We start from the raw sequence: 17,435 nt of genomic DNA on the forward strand, positions 1-17,435 counted from the left end.
TCTTCTGAAAGACATAGGTGTAGGCAAAGTGTTTATGAGACCCTTAATTGCACAGAAAATACTACAAAAAATCAAAAAATAGGATCTCATCAAATTAATATTAAGACACCTATGTCTTCAAGAGTTCCACCTAATCTCTCTTTCAGCAGATTTGGTGTTTCTGTTTTAATATTTAGATCTTTGATCCATTGTGATTTTAGTTTAGTGCATGGTCAGAGACATGAGTATAGCTTTAATCTTTGGCATGTGGAAAGCCAGTTTTTCCAGTACCATTTATGAAAGAGTCTATCTTTCTTGCAGTGAAGGTGATTGGCCACTTAGTCTAAGATAGTGTGGCTGAGTGTGTCTGGAGTTGTCTCTGCATCTTCTATTCTGTTCCATAGATCCTTGGGTGTTTTTTTTGCCAGTACCATGCTGTTTGATCACAGTAGCTCTGTAATGTAATTTCAAGTCAGGGATGGTGATGCTCCCTGCCTTGTCTTTGTTTCCCAGAATTGTTTTTGCTATTCTCAGTCTCTTCTGGTTCCAAATAAATTTTAGGAATGTTTTCTGTAGTTCTGTGAGGTATGTTATTGGTATTTCGATTGGGATTGCATTAAGTCTGCACAACAATTTTGGGAGTATGACCATTTTTACTATACTGGTTCTTCCTACTCACAAGCAAGGGATATCTTTGCATTTTCTGGTACCCTCTTTGATCTCTATTTTTAAGCATACTGTAGTTTTCAATGTAGAATTATTTTACTTCCTTTGTTAGATTGATTCCTAAGTATTTCATTTTTTTCACTGACATTGTGAAAGGTGTGGTTTCCCTAATTTCTCTCTCAGTAAGTTTGTTATTTCTGTACAGAACTGCTACTGATTTTTGAGGGCTGACTTTGTATCCAGTTATTCGACTGAAATTGGTTATTAAGTCTAGAAGACTTTCGGTGGAGTTTTGGGGGTCTTCTATGTAGAGCATCATGTCATCTGCAAATAATAATAGTTTAACTTCTTCCTTTCCTATCTTTATTCCTTTTATCTCTTCTGTTTCCCTTTCTTTCTTAATTGCTCTAGCTCATGTTTCCAGAACAATATTGAACAAGAGTGGTGACAGTGGACATCCTTGTCTTGTTCCTGATATTAGAATGAAATCTTTCAGTTTTTGACTATTTAGTATGTTGCTGGCTCTTGGTTTGTCATAGATGGCTTTTATCAGATTGAGATAAGACCATCTATTCCAATTTTCTGTAGGATTTTTATCATGAATGGGTGTTGGACTTTGTCAAGTGCTTTTTCTGCATCTACTGAGATAATTATGTGATTTTTGTCTTAGGCTCTGTTAATATGCTGTATTACACTTATTGATTTGTGTGTGTTTAACCACCCCTGCATCCCTGGGATAAATCCTATTTGGTTGTGGTCTATAATCTTCTTGATGATTTGCTGCATTCTGTTTGTCAGTATCTTATTGAGGATTTTTACGTCTGTATTTTTCATTAGGGAGATTGTCCTATAATTCTCTTTTTCAGTTGGATTCTTCTCTGGATTTGATTTCAGGGTAATACTTGCTTCCACGAATGACTTAGAGAGTACTGCTTCCCTTTCAATTTCATTAAAGACTTTGAGGAGTAGTGACATTAAATCTCGTATCAGCTTTGGACTTGTTCTCCTTTTCCTAGAAGTCTGAGGTTCAATATTAGGTCATGTATTTGAGCTCTCTCTGTTTAGCGGTGAATGTTCACCACTAAAAATTTCTCATAGGACTGCTTTCATTGCACCTCATAAGTTCTGGTATGTTGTTTCAGCATTATTATCTAATTGTAGAAGCTATCTAATTTTTCCTTTAATTTCATCTGTGACCCATTGGTTGTTCAGGACAGTGTTATTTAATTTCCATGTGTTTACGAAGTTTTCATGATTTCTTTCTCCATTGATTTCCAATTTCATTGCACTATGGTCTGATAATATACATGGGATAATTTCAATTCCTTTGCATTTACTTAAGCATGTTCTATGAGGTAGTTTGTGGTCTATTTTGGAGAAGATCCTATGTGCAGTTAAGAAGAATGTGTATTCTGATGTTGTGGGGTAGAACACTCTGTAGACATTTACTAAGTCCATTTGTTCCAGGTTTGGTTCCATTCTGATATTTCTTTGTTGATTTTTTTGTCTAGCTGGTCTGTCTATTCATGACAGTGTGGTATTGAGGTCACCCATTACAATTTTGTTAGTGTTTGATTTTTTCATACCTGTTAACATTTGTTTTATAAAGTTGGGTGTACTGGTATCTGGTGCATAAATATTTATGATTTTGTCTCTTCTTCTTGGAGTTTTCCCTTAACAAGTATGTAGTGAGCTTCTCTTTCCCTTTTGGTCAGTTTTGGCTTGAAGTTTGCTTTGTCAGCAAATAGAGTAGATCCCCCTACTTTTTTCTGGGTTTCTCTCACATAAAGTATTGTTTTACATCCTTTCACTTTCATTTTATGAATTTATTTTTTAATTAAATATATTTCCTGTATGCAGAAAATTGTTGGATCTTCTTTCTTGATCCATTCAGCCGGTCTGTTTCCTTTGATTGGTGAATTGAAACCATTTACATCGATGGATATTACTGATACGTATTGGCTTACCCTTGTCATATTATTTCCCTGTTGTTAGGTCCCCATCTTTCTTCTCTATTTAACTGCTTGCCTTGCTTAGTGGCTTCTTTCTGTTGGTGTTCTTGCAATTATGGTCTTCATTCTCTCTTTCTAAAATATCATATTCAGAACAATAAAATATTCAGAACAATAAAATATTCAGAACATTTTGTAGAGCTGGTGTGGTGGTCATGAATTTCTTCAGTTTTTCTGTCATGGAAGTATCTTATTTCTCCCTTGATTCTGAAAGATATTTTTGCAGAATACATCAGTCTGGGTTGGAGGTTAGTTTCTTTCAGGACTTGATCTACTTCACTCCAATCTCTCCTTGGCTTAAGGGTTTGTGTTGAGAAGTATGCTATGATTCTGATGGGCTTTCTTTTATAGGTGGTTTGTTTCTTTTCTCTAACAGCTTTTACTATTCTGTTCTTTCATTTAATTTCTAGAATCATGATTATTATATGCCCTGGTGTAGATTTATTTTGATAATGGCTGATTGGAGTTCTATATGCCTCACTTATTTGTATGTCAAATTCTTTTTCCATGCTTGGGAAGTTTTCTCCCATTACTTCTGCAAATAGATTTTTTTATGTCATTTGCACTGACTCCTGCTTTTTAATTGACTACAATCTATCTTACGTTGTTCTTCTTTGCACCATCTTGGAGGTGCTGGATTGATTTTTCATGGTCCCTTCTATTTTTAAGAGATCTTCTTTTTTCATGATTACTAACCACAACCCTGTTTTCTAGGTCTGATATTCTGTCTTCAATTTATTTCATTTGGCTTTGCAAATTTTTCAGTGGAATTTTTCATTTCCTGGATATTTGTTTGAATCTGTTTCATGGCTTCTATTTTCTTCCTATGTTGGGCATTCATGGTTTTCATCATTTTCCTAAGCTCCTCTATTTTTTATATCTACTGTAGATTCACTGAGTGCATCCTTCATTATAATTGTCATCTCTTTTTTATTTGAGATTATTTCTGATTTGATTTTCTCTACAGCCGCACTCACCTATTTATGTACTTCTGCTGCTATCATTTCAGAAAAGTGAGGTGGGCAGCTTCTGATTTCCTCTATCCTGTTGTCTCCTGGATTTGTCCTAGGTGGGCTGGAGTTCTGGAGTTGCATTTTCATTCTGTGTCTTGCCATTTTATATTTTTTACTTTAATTTGTTTTCTGTGTTGATCCTTATAAGTTTCTTATGGTAGGTAGCTTTATCACTAGTAGCAAGGCTTCCCTAGGGAATATCTATTCAGAGATGTCTTCTATGTGTAGCTGGCTCTTGATCTTTGTGTTTGTCCCAAGATCCTACCTTCCCAATTTATTAGGGATGAGAAGTTTCTGTCTGTTTGGCTCAGTTCCCAGGCCTTTGGTACTGGACTATTGTGATGATTATGACCCCAGACAATCACAGTGTTGTCTTACAAGAGTGAACAACTGATTACAACTGGTATGGCATCCTGCCTAAAGTAGTACAATTAGCTATAACAATAGCATCAAGCACAGCCTAGAAACTGAAAAACTGTGGTAACTGCTAATTTGATACCTTTTACCAGAGCAGCAAGATCTACAGTTACATAACATCCACCATAAACCAGCAACACATGCAGTGACTTTCCCTTGGTAGAGTGATTTTACCCTGAGTAAAAGAATAAGAGGGATAAGTGACAAAACTGAGAGCTAACTGAGGAGAAATGTAGTAGAACCAAGGCTGAAGGACATGGGATGATGACTCAAGCTTTGGAAACCTGGAGAAGAGGACAAGAGAGGAAAAATGAAGGAGAAAGAAAAACACTATTGAAGTGAACCAGAAATACTTGCAGTGATGCTCATGCTCATGAGAATGTCAGAAATCAAGAAAGTTAGAAAAGAGAGAAAAGGCACAGGCAAAATAAAACAAACAATAAAAGTCAAAACCTAAACATCCAAGTAAAAAGGAAAATGAAACAAACTAATAAATGGAGGAGGAGGAGGAGGAGGAGGAGGAGGAGGAGGAGGAGGAGGAGGAGGAGGAGGAGGAGGAGGAAATTCCTCTGGTGCCCACAGCTCTGTGGTAGCATTCAAGTGGGAGCCCAAATCTCTGCTGGAAAAGCCCGGCAAGTCTTCAGCAGGATTAGTGGTGGGTGTGGGGCTGATCTGGACCTCTGGATGAGGGAGCTAGGCCATCTTCAGCCAGCAGCTTTCTGGACAGCCTGCCCACGTCTGCTGACCCTGTCTGTCTCTGAGTTGCTCTCCCTGGTGCTGTGGCATCCTCAGACAGAGGCAGACAAGGCTGTTCCCAGTCCCGTGTACAGAGGGCCCCTCCTGGACCCTGAAAAGCCTCCTCTGTCTCACAGTGCTGGCTCCTCTCACTGGTGGGTCTCCTTGTCCTGCCACCTCAGCCCGAGGCTGGTTGCACCACTGGTCCCAAGTTGGGGTGGGGGAGTGCTGACTTCCTGGCCCAAGGGTACTTGTACCACTGCTCGCAGGGTGGGGCAGTGCTAATTTCCCACTCCTTGTCATCACTGGTCACAGCTCCATTTGCTACTGCTGGTCCCTAACCTTGTTGTCATTAGAGGTTCCAGTTAGCCATTATGGTGCTTGACACAAGAAAAAAAGAAAAGAAAAAGAACACTGGTAGCCTGTCAGGGAGGGAGGGGAGCAGCTTCCTGGGCACTCACTCCTGTGGGCGCCAGGGAAATTAGTTGCCTGGCTGCAGTGTCCTTTATAGGAAAGCAAAAGAGGTGAGGGGCCTTAACTCCCAGATCTCTCCTGTGTGGATGGAGCTTGCCACGCATTTGCAGGCCTTCCGTTTTGGGGGGAACTTCCTGGTTATGGCGGTTCTTGCTCCATGCACAAGCGGTAGACCCACAGCCAGCTGTGTGGGCTGGATAATCATTTTATAAAGTCCTATGCCTATGTCTTGTTTGTTCTATAAGTCTCTCATTTCAGATTGATTTTGGCATCATGAGGTATGTCCATCCTTTTCTTCCAATTACCTGTGATTTCAGTTGATTTTCTATGAGTAGCTCCATTGTGTCTCCTCCTCTATTCAGCCATCTGGAATCCTCCTATGTTATCAATTCTTGTTGGACTGTTCCCCTAACTGGCATGCAGTGACCTCATCTCCTCTGATCAATTTTAGCTTGACGTTTACATAGTCTGAGATTAAAATTGCCCCCTTACTTGTTTTTGGTGGCTGCATGCATGAAATATTGTTTTCCATTCTTTGATTGTTACTCTATAGACATCTTTCTGGTTTAGATGCATGTCTAGAATACAGCAGACTTTTGGATTCTGTTTTTTGACCTAGTCTACAAATATGTTTCTTTTAATTCAAGAGTTTAGGCCATTAATATTGAGAGATATTAGGTAGGGGTTTTGACTGATTAGTATCATTGTGCTCTTTTTCTGTTTGAGACTCCTTTGTTTCTCTTTCACTATTATTTGTTGTTGTTGTTATTTATTCAGGGAACTTGCTTGGTGTTTTAATTCCATCTGGATTTGGGCCTTTTGGTCATTTTGATCTCAGATATTTTTTTAGTTGGAGCACTAGTGTATTACTCATAAATCTCTTCGTTTGTTCTTTTTCATGAAATGTCCTTATTTCTCCATCTATTTTGAAGGAAAGTTTTACTAGAAATGTTAATCTGGGTTGGAGGTTGTTTGATTTTAGAGCTTAAAATACTTCACTCCAAGCTCTTCTGGCCTTCACAATATGAGTTGAGAAGTCTGCTGCAATTCTAATGGGTTCACTTTATATAAAAGCGATTGTTTTGGTTTTTTTCTGCTGAGATTTTTTTTTTTAACATCTGGTGTTTTAATTATTATATGTATAGGTGATCTTTTTGTCATAATTTGTGTTCTGGAAGACTTACTTTGTATATTGAGCTATTTTCCATCATTTGGGAAATAGTCTATGATAGTTTTTTTAATTAATTACTCCATCTGTGTTATCTCTTAGTTTTTCTCTAACTCCAATTAGCCTTTGGTTGGTCTTCTTAGTGTTGCCTAGTAGCAGGTGGATTATTTTCACTGTTCTTTTATCTTTTTTGAGGCTTTTCTGAGTACTTCAGCATAATTTACCATTTTGTCCTCTATTTCAGACACTGTTTTCACATTGGTCATTTCTGTACATTATAAATTCTATATGTTTCTGGTATTTTTGTCCGATACTTTTTTGTGGACTCCGAATTTTGGCAAATGTCATTCATGCATTGAATCATTTTGCTTACCTCTTCCAATTTATTTTTTTAGTTTTTTCCCCAAAATATACACTGGGCATTTTGAGAATAATTCCATAAACTTTTGGGTCATGTCCTCTTTGAACTCATCAGGTTAACTTATCTCTTCTTTAAACAATTCATAGAGTTCAGTTACCTGGTATTTGCTTTCTTCCCAATTTTTACTCCCCTGATTTGCCTGAGAGTTAAGAGATCTTTGGTGTTTTTTATTGCCTTGTTTTCCCATGATCCTCTGTGTGTGTACATTTCTTTCTTAATTTTGTTTTTTTTATTTTTTTTTCTTTTATTGGTACTGAGAGTTGAGGTTTAGTAGGATGGAGATATCTTATAATTGATATGAAGGGTTTTTTATTAATAGACTGATTACCAATGATGTGTTCTTCGTGTTATACATCCAGAGATATTATTTACCTCTTCATCTATTTAATTTAAGTGGTTTGGACTCTGTCCCTGTGTTTCGAAGGAAGAATTACTTCTGATTATAACAGCATCAGCAGATCTGATCCTACATCACTTGTATGTCATAGACCAGTGGTGGCAAACCTATGGGACATGCGCCACAACGGGGTGTTAAAGTTCACTATCACTGTGATAGACTTTGCATTTACATTTTCACCCTTTCCCAATACTCGGTGCGACCTATCTTCAATTATTATTAGCTGCTGTTCTACAACATGGCAGGAGAAGTGGAGGGAAAAGACTGAGGGATGTGTGAAAGAGGGGTGTAAGTCCATCAGGGAGGAGCTGGGTAGGGGTAATTCTGAGCGGTGAAAAAAGGCAAATGTGGTATGGGGCCAGATTCTGCCATAGCCCTTGTAGTTGGATTGAAGGGTTAATCTTGAGGGGTTTAAGAAGATATCTGTGGGGGTAAGGACAAGATATAAGAGGAAGGAAGTGTCCTTGGGATTGCAGAATGCTATACTGCTGTCAGAACTTGTTGATAAATTTGTGTACCTGTAATGTGTAAATGAGGCAAAGGAAGACACATGTTGAGGTAAGATACCAAGAGCAAGAGGAACCGAATAAGGACAGAGGTTGATACATGAGCAGATAGGAGTAACAGAGAGAGAGCAGAACATGGCCAGCTAAACACCTGAGAAAGAATTTTAAAAGTGGGGAAAACAGATAAAAAATAAAATACTGTTATGGGAGCATGAGATTAGGAAACTACATAGGGAGATGAGAGGAGGGAGAGAACACAGACTCCAACTAATCGAAGTAAATTTTTAAAAAATGAACAATCAACAAAAACAAAACAAGCACAAAACACAGAAAATATCTGACAGAACTCACTTCTAACACCGGAACCGGAGAATGTGCATATGATTTTCATGTGACCGCTTTGCAAGAAAGTCTGGGTGTTCGCACCCCTCCGTGCACTGATTGTGGTGAGATTACATCCAGCCACACCAGGATCATCTCTGTCATTTCTACAGCAAAACTGAAGCTAACTTAGCCACAGGACTTCATTCTACTGGCTCATAGGCAAGGTCCGATGCCGTCCCTATGCTTGGCTGAGGAGCTCTTCCTCTCCTAGGCATGAGGCAGAATTTGCAGGCCATGGAGTCACGGAGGTGCATGTGCTTCTGCACTGGCCTCGGGGATCTGTGACTGCTTATACACACTGGCCAGTGAGTCTGCAGGAGACAGCAGTGGCTGGCACAGAACTGCCCAGTGATTCTCTTTCAGGTGGGAATCCAGAGATTCCTTGGGGGGTAAGTGCACACTCAACTGGAATATGCATTCCCTGCCACTCTGCAAGGCTGTGCTGGGAGCTCCATTACCCTCGGTGAGTGCTGGTGGGGACGGAGATTGCTGTGGCTGGCATGAAGCCAAGAGAATCAATCATTCCCTTTCCAGGGGAGTCTGCAGATTGCTCAGGGTATCAGCGTGTACTTACAAGAATCCACAGACACTGCCATGTAGGGAATGGGAAGGGGATGTTACTAGAGCCTCTGCCATGGGTCCTGGCCTGTGAGCCACCACAGCACAAGGCGAATTAAAGAACAGACAGAAAAGAGACTTAGAGTGGAGGAGCTGGGTCTTGGGTCTTGGTCAGTCCTGCTGATGGCAGCAAAGACAAAGGCCCCCAAGAGCATCCAGGGTTTATCGAGTACAGCCATCAGAAGGAATAGGGAGCAGGGTGTGCTTAGAAGGCATCTAGTGAGAGACTGCCAAACACCTGGCATGATGGCACCGGGCAGGGCTGTCAGGGAGTCAGAGCTGCTTATCTTGCTTGGATGGAACAAACCGGTACTGGGGCCAGGTACAATTAGGAAGCAACTCATCGGGTCAGTGAGAAGCCATAACTCAGGGGAAAGGGTTCTAATTGGGATCACGCTGACCTCAGCTGCATGTAACTCAGCAGGGCCCTGCCATTCACAGACCAGGACTTAGGCCTCGGTGACAGCCATTATCAAAGGAGCAATGCTAGCCCAACTCTGCTCTCTGACATGCCCATTTGAGTCATGTAAGGCTTTGGTCTGACTCCTGATATAAAACAACATAGCCGAATCAAGGGATGCAAGAAGCATGTGCCACTCATAGCCCGCTAGTACTCAACAGGGACGTCTGCTACACAGCCACTCTGCCCAGAGTGTGTGGGAGAGCTCCCTCGCCTCAGGAGGCATGGGTGGAAAGTATGCAGGAGAGGGCAGCAGCTGGTAAGAAGGACCACGGGAATTGCTGGTGTTTCACTTTCAAGCAAAAGTGTACACTGGGGGAACTGCACAGTCCCTATTTTGACCCTTTCTCTACCCAAGGTGGAGGTGCAGGGTTCATGGGCCCTTGGTGAGTGCAGGAGAAGGTGCCACCAGTCTGCAGCATTCCCCAGTATTTGGAGGACAGTCGCTATGGTGACGGAACTGGTATATACAGATTCAGACCTAGCAGTTCAGTCTCCGCAGCACTCCTACATTCTTTCCCTCCCTCAGGAGCAGGAGGCAGGAAAGGTGCAGAGCAGCCTCACTGGCTCTGCCTCCCCCCATGATTCAGTTATTAGATTTGATCTACATGTACCGTCTTTCCAATTAGGATTCTAATTCAGACTGAAAGAACCACCTCTACTACAATAGGGTGCTTGTGGCTTCAGTGGGGCCGGTCTGAGAACGTCTAACACGGCTGCTCCTCTACCCAAACAAACTTCTTCGTTTTGACAAATATACCACAGTAAAAAGGTAGTAACATTATGAGAAACTGATGAAAACTCAGCTAAGGGGTGGTGGGAACTCTCTACACTATTACTTCACTTTCCAGGAAATCTAAAATCATCTTTAGATAAATTGGATAAAACATATTGTATGTGCTGATGTCTTCCTTTTTTCAGACAGTTTTTCACTATTGCCCAAGCTAGCTTTAAACTCCTAGGCACAAATGAGCCTTCTGGTCAACTCCTTGAGTAGCTGGGACTAGAGATGGGCAGCACACAGGGCAAATTTTTAAATGTCATATTCTTATTTTCTCAACTGAATACTCACATGAATTATTAAATTTTAACCTATGTTTTAACTTTGATTTCAGATCTTCAAATACCAGGATAGCAAAAACTATTCAAAACTGTCATCTCTTAGGAGTGCATAGAAAGCAATATATATTTATTTGCATAAGACAGACAAGGGGAATTTACATGTTACCAGAAAGCAGAAGAGAGATGTCAAATCCTCAGTCCTTTTTGGCTGGCATGCCATTGCTCATTGTCCACGCCTACCTGACCTGTCTGAAGGTGTCAGCTTGTAGTAGTTACCGGACACCCTCACCTTAGCTCAGCCTGCCCCTAGCACAGATGCTGTCACCTCTCAGGGCGCTGTGACACAAGACACAGAGACACACGTAAGACGAGTTTGCTTCATTGCCCATCATCTCACCCTTGGGGAAGCTAAGTTTCCCAGCTTTGGCACAGGTTGCCTCCACTTTTCATCTGGCAAATTTCATGTACAGTCCTCAAAAACCTAAAAGTTCTTCCCAAAACTTGGACAATAGAAAGAGTACAGGCTTCTCTGTACTCAGGAAGGGCATACACCTGCCCTCACTTCCTTCTGACTCACTTGCTCACACTGTCAGGATTTTTAGTCTGATATAACTAGAAGATCCCTGTGAATATTATTTCAATCCACTGATTAAACCTCATCATGTATATGTCCATCTCAGCTCCATACAGCAATTTCCTTGCATTTAAGAACAGCGCCTTATTTCTCCTCACGAATCTAGAAACTACTACACATTCTGGTATCTGGTGCGTCATTGGTGAACACTTGCCAAATGTACAAACGAGACCTTCAGAGTCCCAAGAACTCTGACTCTGCAACTTGGCTTTATCTCCACAGCCACGTGTTCAAAACACCCATCAAATCCTTGGAGTTGAATCACTGCCATGGAATTGAAAGCCATCTGACTTTCTGCAAGTACTGGGGCACCAAAGTACTGAGGTCCTTCCATCCTGACCAATACTGTCCATTCAATGCTAGTAATGCTGCCTAGATCAGGACCAAAGGGGTACATATCCCTGTGAAACAAATGTGTTCATTGCTTACCGTGTAAGACTCATTCCACTAACTCCTGCCAAGAGTTCTCTCCTGAAACCTCACACAGCCAGCTTAAAATTGCCAGCAGAGAGTTTTGTTGCATTGGAAAAAGACAATCAGTCCTGTGGCTAAAGATTCTCATTGGCATGAGGGCAGAGTATGAGCCAGAAAAAAAAAAAAAAGAAAGAAAACTTTGCTAAAGCCTGCTAATCAATCACAGCCAGCAGCTAAGCTTTTCAAATAAACACTAAGTTTGATGTAATTTAGTATAGTTGTTCAGTGTGCCATTTTACCCCTGGGTTAACATGGGAAAATGAGGAAAGAGACTAATTGCTCTATTATCACTTCAACATAATGGACCAGGGCCCCAGAGCAGCTGCTGTTCTCATTAGATGGTGACACAGGGGGGAAAACTATTTCCTCTTTCCTTAGGTTCAGCTTCTCTGTTCAGAACTCGGTCGGCAACACACTTGTCCAGCCTGCCCTGACACGTGGTGCTGCAGCTACACCCTCACGCTGGCTGTACCCCCACATCCTCAACACCAAGCTCGCATCTCCAGAAAGCTCTTCCTGCTTCCAAACGTAATGCATCTCTGGAAGCAGTACAGCGGTGGAAATAATGAAATTTCAATAGACCCTAAGCTCTGTTCCTACATCTCACTAGCTACAGGTCTCTGGGCAAGTTACATAATGTTCCGTGAAATTTAGTAGATTTTTTTAATCTGTAAAATGTGGATAATAGCAGAAGCTAGCTCTGAGGGCTGCTGTGAGGGGTAAACGCAGTTGGGCTAATGAAAGGATCAGTCCTGTGCCTAGAACATGGAGAACACTCAACTGCTACCTATTATCACAACTACTAATTTTAAGCACGTTTAATATATCATCCAAAATAATGGAAAGAAAAGACAAAGGTAATTATAAAATATGAAGAAGAGGTGCCTCAGCAGAACATAGTAAGTAAAGCAACCCAATGAGAAAGTAACGTAGAGTAGGGTTGACCTCTTTACGTCATTTCTCATAATATTTTATCATACTGAGCTTTAATTGTCTCTGCTTTCTGAGGATAATTGTAGTGATAGAAATAATAAAGAAAAACGAGACACTCTAGTAAAATTGCTGCAATCTGGATGTATATCAGAATTTTTTTTATTTTTCTCAAACCATGTACTGAGATCTAGAAGACGTATGAAAGGAATGTGACACAGGAAATTAGAAGACGCGTTTTCATGTTTCAGCTCTGCACTTCACCAGTGGTAAAAATGAAGAAAGAACCCCTCTTTATCCCTTCTTTGTGATGTGTGACTTGAGTGCAATGCTACCTCCTTTACTCTCAAAGACTGAAAATCAAGTTGAAAAAAATTTTTCAACAATAAAGTGCTACAAAAAACTGGTATATCAATATTTATAGTAGCTGTATGTCTCTTCCAACTGGAAAAACACGTTCTTTCATAAAGAAATGCATAAAAATTGTTATATTCATATCATAGAATATTATTTTCCAATAAAATAAATGAGCTCTGTAGCCACAAAAACTCAGGGGTGAATCCTAAATGCATAATGCTGAGGTAAAGAAGCCCAACTGAAAGGTATACACTGTCTGACTTTTTATATGACATTCAGGTAGAGGTAAAATTATGGAAACAATATAAAGATCTGTGTTTCAAATGAATTCAAGGTGGGAGAGCTTAAACATTTAGGGGGAATTGAAACACTTCTCTAAAATACTGTAATTGCAAATAACTGACAATATGTAACTGTCAAAACCTATTACCAAAGAGTGAACCTTAATGAATACACATTAAAAATCATTTAGGAAAGGGGTGTAACCCCAGAATGGAATACAAAATTTGATACAACTGTGTTATAAAAGTATGAAACAATCTCACTAAACAGAGTAGAGAGAAAATGTACTGATTTCAGGAACATCAAAGAGAGAGAAGGATGGAGAGAAGGATGGAGAGTAGGAAGAGTATAGGAAAAAACAGGGAAACAAACTTTCACAATAACTACAACATGTCAGCCAACCAGGGAACAAAGCTGGAACAAATGACCAACAAAGTAAAGTAATATTGGATTTCAATCAAAGGTATGAAATAAATGTCTGTGAGCCTATGGTGATGTAAATAAGTGATGGAATAAAACATGGCAGAGAAGAGACAAATTTCCCATGCAAAACAATTCCAAATGATTTAGGTAGCTGTGTTGCCCCCAAGAACTGGAGCATCCATCCCCACCCTTACCTGCAGGCTGCTCACAGTGACTTTCTTCCATGCAGCACAGTGGAGACCAGTGGGCAGCGAAAGAGAACAGAGAACTTCAGAGAGCAGAGACCTGACAAGCTCTACCTCACCCAGGAAACTAGGAAACACCAATAATCACATGTCATGTTGACCACATCCAGCCAGAATAAAATGTGATAAAAAGGCACTGTACATCGAGGACCTTCCTCCAAATATCCCATACTTCCAGGCTAATCTGAGAACATACCAGACAGATTCCAGGAGGGCAGCATTCCCTCGATCCATACTGGGCAAATTCTCAAGATTATTAAAAATACAGAAAGTGTGACAAAGGACCAAAAGGAGCCCCTGGAAACATAAGAAAGAAATACAGTGCCGCATCCTGAATGAACAGTAAAAGGACGTTAGGTAAAAACTGAGACTAACAATAAAGTGAAGACTTTACTCAATAATAATGTATCAATGCTGTTTCATTAATTATAACAGATCTAGGATACTCATACGGGGTGCTAGTGATAGGGAACTATGTGCAGTGGTATGTCAGAACTCTGTACTAGTTTATTCGTTTTTCTGTAAATCTAAAACTGCTCCTAAACATTGAGTTCATTTAAAAATAAACAAAAGAAGAAAATCTGTAAGTGCTACATGGAGATCGCTTCTTATTGCTCTTATTACAGTTCCTCTGAGTGGAAGTCAGGGGAGTTGATATCCCTGCTTTAAAAACAAGAAATATCAGAAGGAAGGAGATGCCTACAGCTAGGAAGTACTGGATTCAGACCTCAATCCTAGACTACTTTACCTCTTCCCTAATTCCACATGATTTCTTCTTCATCGACTATTATTACAAATAAAGTTCACACTAAAATGCACAAAAATAAAAATAATCAACTTCACACAGATTAAACGAGCTGATATACTATAGGTTTTTTTCCTGATTCATATCTAACTTATCTACCAAAGAATTTTTCTCCCTGATCTTGTTTATATTTTCTAAGCGGAAGATAATCAATTTAGTCCACACTCAAATGAGAAAAATTAGAATAGTGCAGTAATTACACAGCATTTTATATTCATAGCTTATCAAGCCGATGCACATGCGTGATCACACCGACATCTCTAAACACTGCTACATAATGCTCGTGATCATGTTCATATTCTAAATGAGGAAATTGAACACAAGCACAAAGGAAAACAAAAAGAAGCACAGTGGGCAGATGAGGACCTCCACACTGTTCCATTCAGTAGGTGGGTAGAGACAGCACATTGGGTCCAAGTGGAATTCTGTGATTATTCCTATAGAAGCCCAGCCCGAATTAATGCAGTAATTCTTTTTAAGATCCGAAAATGAGTTTGAGAATAAAATCTGTTGTCTGACCCAATTCTGTGTTGAAGTATTTTTTATTTTCTCGACTCTGATTTGCTCACACAAAACTGACTGGACAATTCTAGTTTACTGAGCATGCCTGCCTCCGTGCTGAGACTCTTGCCTTGATCTTTAAATGCCCTGTTCTCTCACTAGCAAAGGAGGCTCATGGAAATCTCATTTATTTCTCTTCACGAATAAAGTTTTTCCTCTTTCTGTCCACAGGCTTTCTTTAGTAATTAGGACTTTTTTTTGTAAAAAGCAATTTAGGGAGTCATAAATTCTTTTTGTTTGATTATTTTTCTGTAATTTTTTAAAGATACATCCAATTAAAGATAAAGTCAGCTTGGGGCCTGGAATTTAGCTCAGCGGTTCTGCCACCTGCTGCGCAAGCTCAAGGACCCGAGTTCCATCCCCGGTACCAAAAAAAAAAAAAAAAGATAAAATCAGCTTTACTCATTTATTAAGACTGCTTAAAATATTCATTTATAGACTCTGTATATATGGATATCTATTTCCTGTCATATGGTTAACGATTTATCTAGTGATGAATCTAACTTTATTAATTAGCTACTAGATTGCATATTCCCATGTAGGATACCATGGTATCTACAAAAGACAGGTAATCTATGATCTTCTTTAAAACTTCATGAGTAAGGAAGGGATGAACTGCCCATGAGTGAGAGATATCAGGTTAAGAGCTTTCAAAACAGGGAAAAGATGGTAAGAAATTCGGGGATAAGAAAAGAAAGAAGATTCAGAGCACGTCCAATTCTACTGTGACACATTTGTTTCTCACAGGGCCCGACTTCTCGTGGGGCTCATCTTTCTCATTGTTTTGGTCTTAGAAGCTTCCAGATGCTTTGAAAGGGCTGGGGGTGTAACTCAGTGGTGTCATTCCTGCCTCAAAAGCGCAAGGTCCTGAATTCGATCCCTCTTACAAAAAGAAAACCAACCAACCAAACAAACAAAAAGCAGTAGTTAGAATATCAGATCCTATCTTCAAAGTCCATGTGTGTGCACAATTCCTCTCAAAAAGTTGGATACCTCAGGTTCCAGTCAGCCTCTCTGAGGGGCACATGGCCCCAGTCTAACCCCCAGGTGTATACTGGATATGGCTACTGGACTCCTACTCCTCTTAGGAACAGCACAAACTCACAGATTTCTTGTCAACTTTGCATCCAGTATCTTACCATTGACGGGGATTTCCCCCTCTGATGAAACCAACCTCTCACTCTGCTTAGGACCAAAATGTGGTCAAGCAAATCCTGTCACTTTTCCTAGTCACAGTGATTCAGTCTCAACTTACAACCCCTGGCATATTTCATATGAGTTAAAGTTACTTAATATTCTATTTATTTGAAATCTGCTTATAGAGCTATCAAAATAATGTGACTAAGAGAGTTTGCTTATGTGTAAAACCAAATTTACCTTCCTGAGAGCCACAGAGCACTGCCTGAGTGGATGGCAGATGAGAAAACCCCAAGCGAAAGGCGGAGCAATGCCTCCTCCAAGGTTACACAGTTGTTTTGGGAAAATCCAAGTTCCTTCCTTCTCACCTGGTCCCTTGATTGGCAACCAAATAATACATTTTGAATGCATTCGCTTTTAGATTTAGAAAACTTCAGGCTGTCTAAATATTTAATCTCAATATCAGATTAGGGATATTAAAGATGTCTCTATTGTTGATTTGCATGTGCAATTATTTTCAGGGATTTTACTTATCTTCTAAAAAATACTGATTCAGACATGCTGATATAGATCCAACCCTTCCCATTTTACTGAAGTGATATTTGAGGTCCTAAAGGTTATGATTTGATTGTGACAAAATGAATAATACAAAGAATCAGAAATAAAATTCCAGTGTCCTCATAACTGCTCTTTTCTTGACGTCCAACTTTGAACCTCCTGGATGTGGCTGAACAAGTAGTATGAAGTCTAGTGAGACCAGAAAAGGGACACACTGAACCAAGAGTTAATAATGTAGTCTTTGGATAAAGTGGCCAGAAAACTGAAATCTAAATTTAGGTAAGGCTCTTTTTAGTTCGTATTTGCAGTATATGCAGCTTATAGTCATCTTGGGGAGTGGGTACATGTACATAATGCAGCGTGATGCTTTTTAAACTCCCTCTCGCTAGGCTAACACCTCCCTCCCTCCCTCCCTCCTCCTCTAAATTCCCTTTCCCCATTTTCATTCTTTTTTATATTATTAACTTGTCTCTTGTTATGCTATATCATTTTTACATTCATTGAGGTTGTTACATTCCTGTACATGGCATATTTTCATTGTATTCGTTTCCCCTTCCCCTCTGCTTCTCCTCTTGCTAACATTCTCTTGGACACCTTCTCCTTTGCCAGAGATCTGTCCCATTCCTTTCTTCCATCCATCCTTGATAGTGCGCTTTGCACTTTGCCTTATTCAAACGAGAGATGCTGTATGGTATTTAAGCTTCTGCGTCTGATTAA

This window comes from Heterocephalus glaber, unplaced genomic scaffold (assembly GCF_053883595.1).
Source record: "Heterocephalus glaber isolate CG9 unplaced genomic scaffold, H.glaber_assembly_v1.0 deba00001606, whole genome shotgun sequence".
In the NCBI taxonomy this organism is placed as follows: domain Eukaryota; kingdom Metazoa; phylum Chordata; class Mammalia; order Rodentia; family Bathyergidae; genus Heterocephalus; species Heterocephalus glaber.